Below are 7,174 nucleotides of genomic sequence, written 5' to 3'. Positions count from 1 at the left end.
CTCCTGACAATGATGAGTGACAGATAAATTCTAGAATGTTCGAACTATCCTCGGATCTGATGGAGAAATATGGGATAATATGAACAAGAATCTTGATGAAAAGGTAATGTTTGTATCTTTGCTAGAGAGAGAATCTTTCTTAGAAAAATGTTCTTATCAGATCAATATTACATGTTCCCTCTATTATCCTATTCTTCTCTCTATTATCCTATTCTAAAAGCTAACCGTTACGGTTCTTTCCGCGGACTTCGTCCTCGACCATTATAAGCATCTCAATCACGAGTTTCGCCATTTTCTGATTGACTTCAACTGATTTTTCAGCAATACTTTCTTGCCCTAAATGTTCCGCGGTAGATTTCGACCTATACACATATAAAGAGGTTTTGCATTATCGTGTAGCTTACTACCTTTCTCCTTTAATTTTACAAACTTGTGAAATATATCAAGTTAAGTTTAGCATCAGGTCACTTGGTCAAAGTACAACTACAAAATATTAATGAAAAATCCTCAAAGATAAGAGCATAAGGTTCAAAGTAGAAATACAACTAGAATACAAGCTGCTAAGTGTAAGACTACCAAACTTTAGCCTTAATGTACTGAAACCTAACATAAGAAGATTCCTGACAGCACGGCGTTGAATCCCAATGGGATTTGCTTCTTTTTTTATTTTTTTGTTTTTGGACAACAATCCCAATGGGATTACAATTTACAATAGCTAACTGCCTTAAATTCCTTTCTTACATCGGTCCCTTTATATTCTGTTCACATATATTACAATCACAAAAACCTTTCTTACAAATTGGTCTGTGTTCACATATATCGCACAATCACAAAAACCGTTTCTCTTTACAGCAGCTATTTTAATCTTGCAACCCCATCTGTTCCCACCACCATCTCTCTGGTAAAATCTTCTCTTCTGTTTTGCACTTTTTACTCTTTTTGGTTGCCAAAGATTCTAATTTTAATGACTGATCCAAAAAAAAAGATTGTAAACTTATTGTGTTTGGTTGCCAAAGATTGCACCTTTTGTTGTGTTATTTGCCAAAAATTGTAGCTTTTTCTTGTTTTAATTACTAAGTATTGCAATTCTTTTTTGATTGGTTGTTAAAGATTCAAACTTTATTTTATTTGGTTGCTAAAGATTCTAACTTTGTTGTGATTGGTTGTTAAAGATTCAATTTTTTTCTCAAGAACAAGAATGGGAAGTAACGGAAATAGTTGGGCGGATCAGTGGGGCAGTCAATACGACGTCGGATATGAAGATGATGGCGGCAAAGGAAAAAGCAGCGGCAAGAAGATGGAGAAGGTAACGGCGGCGGCATCGGCGAGTTTCGACAAGGCGAAGGCAGCGGCGGCAGTGGGGGCTGACAAGGCAAAGTCTGCGGCTGTGGTGGGTGCAAAGAAGGTAAAGAGTGGCACTTCTCTTGGGTTTAAATGGATTAAGGACAAGTGCCAAAAGGGAAGCTCTACAAAGTAATTTGAGGGGAAAAACAAAAACAAAGAGAAAATGTCTGAAAAGTGGAAGAATGATTAATGAAGGATTTTTAAGGCCTACATATACATACTCATCATAATGCATTGTTTTGATGAATTTTCATTTTATTCTTTCATACACTATTTTTTATGTGGAAGAAGATGAGCTGAGGTTACAATTTATCTATTTGGAAGAAAATGAACTGCCTTTACAATTATTGTGGGATTATCTAATCAGCGCCTGAATTTTGACAATGAGATTCAAAAAAATTTAAAATATCATAACTAAGATTTGAACCTTTATTTTCTTATACAAGGGGATTCAAAATTTAAAATATGTATAAAAGATTTATTTGTATCCTATTTCTGTAACTTCTTCATTGTATGTTGGCTCCGCCACCATGTCAAGCTAATACTATAATAATTGTTTTTAGATCATAACTTAAAGAACTGAAATTAGATGTTTTATGTGATTTTCTCAACTCTCTAAGTGAGTAAAGTAGATGAAACGGAAGGTGTTTTCTACTTTTTCTTAAAGTTTTTTTCCCTTTTCTCTTACAAGTTTTGGTTCCCGTAAGACAAGCAGAAACTTTTGTTGACATGGTTATTCTCTTTTGTAGGTGAACTTTATTGGGGACTAATATTATGTCCCTCATATTTGCTTATTTATTTGGTTTAATAATTACTTACGGGTTCAATTTGATGATAGAAAAATACGCCATCCATAGATTTTGCCAAAATAAACTTGGCAAACATATGTTTGGCCATAGATTTTGCTTACATTTTGGCCAAATCCCAAATCCCAAAACATTGAGGTGGTTTTGGGCCAAAATATCACTATTATATTTTTTAAAAATTGTCCCAAATTTTTATATTTTATAAAAAAGCCCACCATTTATTATTTTGTAACGATGTTGCTTCGTCTTCTCGGTCATCTGATAGTGTATCATGTAGTTCATTATAAAAATGATAATTTTGTATCAAATTTATTTATGTTCAGGACTATGATTTGCGATAATATAATGAATGTTATTAATAATGGTACTCTTGGGTATTTGTGATAATTTTTAGAACTTGTGGGTATAAGTCATGTTTCATATTTTTCCAAACCAAACTTCACCCAAAAACAGATGTCCAAACACATTTTCATCTTCAAATCAAACTTCACCCAAATCAAATTTTTCAGAATAAATTTGGGAATCTATGACCGAACCCCAGCTTACTATTTCCATATTTGTAATCTTAATTTGGGTTCTTCAAAAGGAACAACTGGATGGACTCTGAATAGTCTCTTTCAAAATTAAAACTGTGTCACGAGTTGGAGTCAATAATAGAAAGTTATTGCTGTCCTGGACATTCCAACTCATCTTTTTACTATGCGGTCAAAAGAATTATAACTTAGGCAGGAAAAAAAACTTAGGCAGCAAAACGAGGGGGAAAAAAGAGATAATTAAAGTACCACTGCTCCTTCGTTTGATTCACCTCGACCTCGTAGCAAACCTGATTTCTTGCTCTTTCTTATTCTTTGGTGTTGAATTATTTTTAAAAAATAAGTTAGTTGTTGACTAACAAATAGAGAAGGAAGTAGATCGTGCATCTCAAATTGAGCCGTAGTGTAAGGAAAACAGAAAATTTCAAGTAAAGTTTCAATACTGTCTTTCCTTAACTAGCAGTTGCCCACAGTTTTATTGAAGCTCTGGAAATGGTCAAAGAAACCTTTAATAAATGCCAGCGTTAACAAAATTTAGACATCATTCTCATCAATTAGTCAAACTTATCAAATAATTTGAGTTAATTACTTATATGATCTTTCAAAATTATGAAAATAATGCAACAAAGTCGCCTTTGGACCAAAAATGCATAATTTTGAGTGTATTTTCATCTCATTTCTTATGTGAGTTACGGAAGATCACATGATTATTGAAGTGAATTATACGTATTTTTTGTGTGTAAGAACGAGTTTGGAAGAGAGGTGATCAAAATAGGACGATTCAACGCTAAAAGAAGACGAAAAAGAAATCTGGGGGTGTGCCACAGCTGGTGCGTTGCGCGAAATATGGCACGCTGGAGGATATGGTGGTGTCTCAAAACAGAAATATAGGCCCTTGGCATAGGACCTGGCACGGAGAAAAAATAAAAGAATTGAGAGTGCGCCACCAAGTCGTGCAACGCACGAATCTTGAAAAGCGTCCCAGTTCTCCTTTCCGAACTTGGAGTATTAAATTCTGTTAGTAATCTGTGTTCGAAAAATAATTTCAGCAAAGTAAAAACGAAACCAAAAATAAAATAGAAATAGAATCAGAAGAATAAACATTTCGAGCCCAACAAAAAATTATATTTTCTTAAGGAATTTAACTCTGACAGTTGCCCAAGATTATTGGATTAACTAGGATATATATCCGCGCTTTGCGCGGTACCAGCCGTGAGGGGAAAAGCAAAGCTTCTAATTTGAGAAGCAATCTATAACTTTCACATATCGACTTGTCTCTTTCTGCTGTTAGAGAAAAAATACAAATAAATAAATAAGCAATTCATGTACAAGGTAGAAAAGATAAATAGAGAAGGCCCTATCTCAAAACTTAAAAATTCTACTCTCCATGAAGGTAATTAGATATAATTAGAGATCTCTGAGATTTTTTTTTATTTTACAAAGATTTAATATTTGCAAGTATGTTATCTAACTTTTCTTATTTTAGTTTATCCACTCTATTAGATTATTCTTGCATAATTGGAAGCGGCGTGAAGATTAAGAAATAAATAATGATTTTTAAAACTTGAGGCCTTATGTATTTTGTAATATTTGTGGAGTATTGGACTTTTGAAAGTTGGAATTTAAGATCCTAAACATGTTATAATATTTGTGTAATCATAAAAGTTTATCATTATGAGTAAATGTAATGTTTAAATTAAATTGCTTACAAAATTTAGGATGCTGCAATTAATTTTGGAAGAACTCAGAAGAAAATGTAATTAATTTATTTCATTTTCTTATTTTCTACTTAAAATATATATAGGAAAAAAGAGAAACATATGTGGTCTGTGATGGATGCGATTCGACTCTTCAGCAATTCTTTTTCGTTTCTTCCCTCTCATTTCTTGTAACCTCTTTCTCTTTGTTTCCCTTTTATTTTCTCTTTCATTCCCTTCCTTTTCATCCATTACTTTTTCAACTTCTCCCATACTGGAGCCCCATTTCACCGCATATTGGAACTATTTCCCATCCAAAATAATCAAACAAATATTTTTACGCCAGATAACACATTATTCTTTTTCGAAATAGATTCTCATAATATTTCGACACTAATTATTCTCGATTATAAATTCATGTTATCACAGACTCCGGACACAGAATACCTTGAAGGCCAATAAGATCATAAGAATAGTAACAGTTAGTAAATTTAATGATTCAATTATTTTATCAAAAAACTGTCGTCATTGTTTCAGTTTGATTTAAGTCATAAAGGTTAATGAAATACTCAAATCTTCTTGAATGAAAAGTTGTGTTCAATTTAACGATCAAGCGCCGAATAACAAAACAACTACAAAGTCAATGGACTTTCAAATAGAGAAACAACAAAGCAAAAACATGAAAATGTAATACATGATTAAGCATAGGTATAGGTTCTTCTACATGAGAAAATAGAGTGAGTTAATAATACCTTCAGCTTCAGGAGCGGTAATAAAGTTAGAAAATACAGAAAGCATGGCGGTAAACATGATAGAATTATTTGCAGAAACATAAATTGTAAAAGGTAAATGAATCATCATAGTCCATAGACCCAACTACCGTGGAAAAAATTACAATTGGTTGCTCGTGATCCTCTGAGTGACTGATAAGCTTCATTTGTAATATTGTGAAGTACAATAAATCTTATAATAAAATTAGTATTAAGTATCATTAATATAAAGAAAAATTGATTTGTAACTGAAATATTTCTTTAATTGTTCGTTTGTGTAATAGTCGTGACATTTCGGATTGTTGTAGTCTGGACCAAACGTTTACAATGGTGTCTTTTGAGCTTTTACAAAGATCACATAAATAAATCAAAATAAAGGAGAAAATAGCAAAAATTTGGGGAAAACAATTACCTGTGAATTCTGTGATTAGAGCATGCATGCCACATCATCTCCCCAATGCCCCTCAATTATATAAATATATAGATTCTTCCCAGGAGAGAACGGAACAACTATTCTATAATATCGGCAATGAAAATTACAGAACTTTATCGAACTCAATAAACGGTAGTAAACCACACTGATGCTTACGCTTTGCTTTTGAAAATAATACAAAAATGCATAAGAGAGGGAATAGTATGCAGATTTTCGGTGGTTGAAAAGTGAGGCAAAACCTCTAAATTTATAGCCAACAATTTGGGTTTCAACAGGTGCCAAGAAAACTGTTCGTCTGAAAAGATATCTGTTCGCCAGAAATTAAATTTCTGTTAGGTGTGAATCTAACCATTGGGAAAATTACCGCTGCAAATTTTAAATTAAAATTTTTCGCAAAAAAATATCAGAAAAGAAAATAAATAACGGAAAAACGGGAAATAAATTTGATCCAAAAAATTACCAATCAATCATATCAATTTACCAAATTCGAATATGAACCTGAACCCGATCCCGAACCCGAATCCGAGTCGAAGTCGAAGCCGAAGCCGCGAGGCACCACTTCTTCTCAACTCTTTAAGAGCTACAATTAACCCTTTAACCGTTTTTGGTTCTCATTGTTGTGTTTGTTTCAGCCATGAACACCGCATGGTTCATAAGTGTGTAAAGAACTGGCCTTAGAGAATTCTCCTTAAATTGACTTACACTTCACACTTACATAGGCGATTCCTAAACATGTTATCTCGTAGATACACTATTTGATATACTACATATCAAACTTAGAAACTATTAAAAAGCCTTAATATTTTATCCTTGGTACTGAACATTGTCTTCATCATGAGAATGGATAAAAGTTTTATTTGACAATGTTGAACCGTCATTAGTGACTTTGTTTGATCTCCTTGATCCTAGATCTTGGGATCTCCAGTCTTCTAGGTAGAGTTACCATCACAATGACTTATCCTCGGCCATAATCTCATTCTCTTTGATGATTTATCAACCGCCTCTCTAGTTAGGCCTTTTGTAAGTGGATCCGACACATTATCTTTTGACTTTACGTAGTCAATTGTTATAATTCCACTAGAGAATAGTTGTCTAGCAGTGTTATATCTTCGTCATATGTGACGAGAGTTTCCGTTATACATAACGCTCCCGGCGCTTCTTATTGCCGCTTGACTATCACAATGTATGCATATAGGAGCCACTCATTTGGGCCAAAATGGAATATCTTCCAAGCAATTTTGGAGCCATTCAACTTTTTATCCATCCTTATCTAAAGCTATAAACTCAAACTCAATTGTAGAGCGAGCGATGCATGTCTGTTTGGATAATTTTCATGAAACTGCTCTTCCATCAACGGTAAAAACGTATCCACCTGTGGACTTTATTTTTGATGATCTAGTTATCTAATTTGCATCACTATATACTTCAATTACCGTAGGATACTTATTGTAGTGCAAAACATAATCTCGGGTAAGTTTTAGAAACCCCAAACTCGTTTCATTGCCATCCAATGAGTTTGGTCGGCATTACTTATGTAATGACTCAGCTTACTTACTGCATAAGGTATATCAGGTCGTGTATAATTCATGAT

General features: G+C 33.4%; 1 long non-coding RNA gene across 1 annotated transcript; it reads left to right on the top strand.

Annotated features, from left to right (window-relative positions):
• The first annotated feature begins 554 nt into the window (after positions 1-554).
• On the top strand, positions 555-1,691 carry LOC138891488 (uncharacterized). The gene is made up of 2 exons (XR_011407755.1): positions 555-901; positions 1,173-1,691. It is a non-coding gene; the product is annotated as an uncharacterized lncRNA (long non-coding RNA).
• Positions 1,692-7,174: the final 5,483 nt, after the last annotated feature.

The sequence above is a fragment of the Nicotiana tomentosiformis genome, chromosome 5 (assembly GCF_000390325.3).
Source record: "Nicotiana tomentosiformis chromosome 5, ASM39032v3, whole genome shotgun sequence".
Lineage (NCBI taxonomy): Eukaryota > Viridiplantae > Streptophyta > Magnoliopsida > Solanales > Solanaceae > Nicotiana > Nicotiana tomentosiformis.
Note: the sequence above shows the minus strand (reverse complement) of the source record. Positions and strands in the feature narration are given on the sequence as shown.